Here is a 4,715-nt window from a genome sequence, read left to right as displayed (position 1 = left end):
GTCCCATCACTTCATGGGAAATAGATGGGGAAACAGTGGAAACAGTGTCAGACTTTATTTTTCTGGGCTCCAAAATCACTGCAGATGGTGACTGCAGCCATGAAATTAAAAGACACTTACTCCTTGGAAGGAAAGTTATGACCAACCTAGATTGCATATTCAAAAGCAGAGACATTACTTTGCCAACAAAGGTTCGTCTAGTCAAGGCTATGGTTTTTCCTGTGGTCATGTATGGATGTGAGAGTTGGACTGTGAAGAAAGCTGAGCGCCGAAGAATTGATGCTTTTGAACTGTGGTGTTGGAGAAGCCTCTTGAGAGTCCCTTGGACTGCAAGGAGATCCAACCAGTCCATCCTAAGAGATCAGTCCTGAATATTCATTGGAAGGACTGATGCTGAAGCTGAAGCTCCAGTATTGTGGCCTCCTGATGCGAAGAGCCGAGTCATTAGAAGAGACCCTGATGCTGGGAGAGATGAAAGGCAACAGGTGCTGGGAGCAGCACAGGACGAGACGGTTGGATGGCGTCACCGACTCAGTGGACGTGAGTGTGAGCAGACTCGGGGAGATGGTGAAGGACAGAGGAGCATGGCGTGCTGCGGTCCGTGGGGTCAAAAGGGGTGAGTCATGACCTGGCGACTGAACACCAGCCAGGCGCCTCCCTGTACTGTGCTTCCAGGAGGCTCCCTCTGGCCTGCCTGCTTTTACTCTCCTTACTCAGCAGCTTGCCTGGCTTCTCTGCTACATTTATGCCTCTAACCTTTGGTTCCAACTCTCTGCTGTCACCTTTTTGGGTAGAAAACCCAGGTCTGGACAGTTCACTCAGTTCTGAATCTGGTTCCTCCCGGACTGGGATTTCTTCTTTTGACCCACTGCTCCTGACTGCCGCCCCCGGGGATGACAGTGCCTGCCCCAGCCCTGGGGGGCCAGCCCGCCTGCCCAGCCCTTATCCATCCCCGCCTGACAAGGTGGGCAGGGAGCCAATATCCTGGTGCAGCTGGAAGTGGACGCAAAGCCCCCGTAATCGCTAGCCCTGCTGAGGACTCTTCTCCGCTCCACCCTCTAACATGTAATTACCTTTGCCCTACAAACCTTGCAAGCATCTCATCATACAAATATTTACCTGCTACAAATGGGAGTTTTTCAGACAGAAGAGGGGCTACACATTCCCCCCCGGCCCGGGGCCCTGTAGTCAGTCACAGGGCAGAAGGGAAAGCACATGTATCTTTGAGTCACCCTGACTCGGATTCAAATCCTGTTTTTCTACTTTAAAAAATTATTATTTAAAAAACATTATATATTTATTTGACTGTGCTGGGTCTTAGCAGTGGCACACAGGATTTTTAGTTGCGGCGTGTGAACTCTGAATTCGAATGTGGGACCTGGTTCCCTGATCAGGGGTTGAACCCCTGCCCCCTGCATTGGGAGCTCGGAGTCTTAGCCACTGGACCACAGGGGAAGTCCTTACTTTTCTACTTATTGACTGTCTTGGGGAAGTGGGGGGTGTTAACCTCTCTGAGGAGTCACAGTTTCAGAATCTGATTGATATGGAGGTTGTACTATCTCCCCTACAGGGTCATTTTGAGGATTGGGTAAGACAGGTGACAAATACTTAAAACATATTTGAAAAGATAGCTTTTGAGTGCTGATGACTACCTTCCCGTAAGTTCCAGAAAAAGCCATCATTTTTGTTTCCCATTAGTGTGGTCATAAATTGGGCGCTCATGAATGGGGTTTTGCATCAAAAGGGGTTTGTTCTTGAGTCAAGCATCCTTGCAAGCCCATCTAGACTTTTAATTTTATTTACTTTTATATTTTGTTCTCACCTCCCGGCCTGTGGGACCTTCGTTCCCCAGCCAGGGATCGAACCCACATCCCTTGCACTGGAGGCATGGAGTCTTTACCACTGGATCATCAAGGAAGCCCCTAATTTCATTTTATGATGAGACACATAACCCAAAAGAAATCTGCAATGGCCGCCCGGTGTCTTTGTGTTTGTAACATTAAAAAACTACAGTGATTCATAGAGAAAATTACACAAGATAAATGTACAGTTTAACAAATATTATAAAGTTCACATCCACGTAACCACCACCCTGCTCAAAAACTAGGTTATTATTGTCAAGCTATAAGCACCCTCTGCTCGCCTCTTAATCCCAAGTCCGTTTCCCTACAGGAGGCCACGGTTGCAATGTTGCAGTCATCACTTGCTTACTTTTCTTTATATACTTGCCTCCTATGTCACCACTCTTAGACAACAGCGTTAGTTTTGTCCATTTCAGAAACTTATATAAATGAAATCGCAGTGTGTATTCGTAAGCATCTGCGTTTTCTCGCGAGCAGTGTGCTTTTATGATTTGTCCGTACCGTGGCGTGGAGCTATGGTTCGTTCATCTCCGTTGTCCTGTAGAGTTCTGTTGTGTGAACACACCCACAGTGTCGTGTGCTCTGGTACAGATGGGCACTTGTTTCCAGCTCTGTACGAGGCAGCTACGAATATACCTGCGCATGCGGCCAGTTTCTCTAGGGTCTGTACCCAGGATGGTCATTTCTGAGTCAAAAGGTGTAAGCACCTTCATTTTTTCTCTACCACTTCCAAAGTCAGTTTGCGATTTAAACTCTCATAGCAATTTATCAAACTGTTGTGTTAGACCTTGGGATGGTGAACTTTATGAATCAAATGGACTGGGCCATCGTGCCCAGTATTTGGTTGAACATTATGCTGGAAGTTTGGATATTTCTCTGGAGCATTTTTTTTTTTCATAAGATATTAATATTTAAATCAGTGGACTTTGAGTAAAATAGATCACCCCTTATAATGTGGATGGGCCTCATCCAATCAGCTGATGGTCTTAATTGAACAAAGACTGCCCGCCCCTAAACAAGAAGAAACTCTGCCAGCAGACAGCCTGTGGACTGTACCAACGATTCTTCCCTGAGTCCAGCCTGCCAGCCTACCTGATCAGGTTTAGGACTCACCAAGCCTCAGAATCATGTGAATCAGTTCCTCAAAATAAACTTCTCTCTTTCTCTCTCTCTCTCCCCTTGTCTGTCAAACATCCAGAACACACACATACACCCACACGATATATATATGAGACTCTGCACACCCAGTGCAAATGTTCCAAGTTTGACCCTGCATGCCATAACTAAAGAGCCTGCATGCCTCAGCCAAGGTCCGGTGCAGCCAAATAAGAAAATAAATATTTTTTAAAATTTTCTGTCCTAACTTGAACCCTTGACCTCCACCTCCGGCTCTCTGTATGGGGCTGGAAGGTGGTAGGAGACTGACTAAGCTCTCACCCAGGGGGTCTGGAGCTTTGCCCCCATCCAGTCCATCAGCAGGCCTTTCAGTAACATCTCCAGAACGTATCCCGAATCCACTCACCTGTCTCGTCTGGGGATGACCCCAGTCCCCCCACAGTCCTTCGTCACCGGAGCACTGAACAGCTCCCTAACTGGCTTCCGTGCCTCCGCGCTGCCTCTTCCATGCATTCTGCATTTGGCAGCCAGATTGTAAACAAGAGCAGATGATCTTCCACGGAAGACCATTCTGACGGAAAGTCACACCAACGACTTTCTTTCCGCACTCATAATAAGATCTCAGCCTGTCTAGCCTGCGAGGCTGGGCCCAGCTGACTTCTGCCTTCCTGTCCAGTCTCCCCTGGTATTACTCAGCTCCCCTATCCCATCAAGTCCCCGCCTTCTAGAATATGGACACTCTTGCTGCCTCTGTCCTTTCTGTTCCTGGGACAGGACTTTGCCTTCACTTTCCGCGCGGCTGCTTCATCCTTTGGATCTGAGCCTTTATAATTATTCTTTTAAATATTTTATCTATTGATTTGGCTGCACTGGGTCTTAGTTGCGGCATGCCGGATCCTAGTTGCAGCAGGTGGGATCTAGTTCCCTGGGAGGGGCTCGAACACAGGCGCCCTGCATTGGGAGCACAGAGACTTAGCCCCTGGGCCACCAGGGAAGTCCTCCGTTTGAGCCTTTGAATGCTTCTCCTCGAGGGGCCTTTCTGAGCACCTTCACTGTTATTCTCTACCACAGTGGCCTTTGGTTTTTCACTATGTGTATCACGAAGGAGAGTTATTTTTTTAATTTATTTGTTAATTGGAGGAAAACTGGTTTACAATGTTGTGCTGGTTTCTACTGTACTGGACGTACCTTTCCTGAGTGAAAAGGCAGAGGTCCTGAGCGTGGGGACTGCTCGTGGGAACTTGATGAGCTGCTGAGAATCTCAAGTGATCATGTGTAACCATCAGGGACAGCCTGGTGTGTGTGTCTGGGAGAGGAGCTGGGTCACTGAGTCTCATGGAAACGTTCCCCACCCAGTGAGAGCATGCCAACTACAAACTCGCCGGGCACTGGCCTCCTCAAGGATGGAGGCACAGCCCCTGGAGCCACTGGCCTTCAGCACCCCCTGAAAGGGGTTCAGGGAGGAGGTCAGGAACAAGGCACTCTGTGCTCCGGGAAGAACTGGCAGAACAGGGCTTCAGATAGTTTCATGTTCTCAGGAGAAGATTTTATGAGCCCAGTTATTCCTGCATCTCCTCCTATTCAGAAAAGCACTGAAATCATCAAAGGTGGCATCTGGTGGCACATATATGTAATGGAATATTACTCAGCCATAAAAAGAAGTGAAACTGGGTCATCTGTAGTGATGGGGACGAACCTAGAGTCTGACATACCCAGTGAAGTAAGTCAGAAAGAGAA

This window comes from Bison bison, unplaced genomic scaffold, assembly GCF_000754665.1.
Source record: "Bison bison bison isolate TAMUID 2011002044 unplaced genomic scaffold, Bison_UMD1.0 scf7180017863815, whole genome shotgun sequence".
Lineage (NCBI taxonomy): Eukaryota > Metazoa > Chordata > Mammalia > Artiodactyla > Bovidae > Bison > Bison bison.
This window is presented reverse-complemented; position numbering follows the sequence as displayed.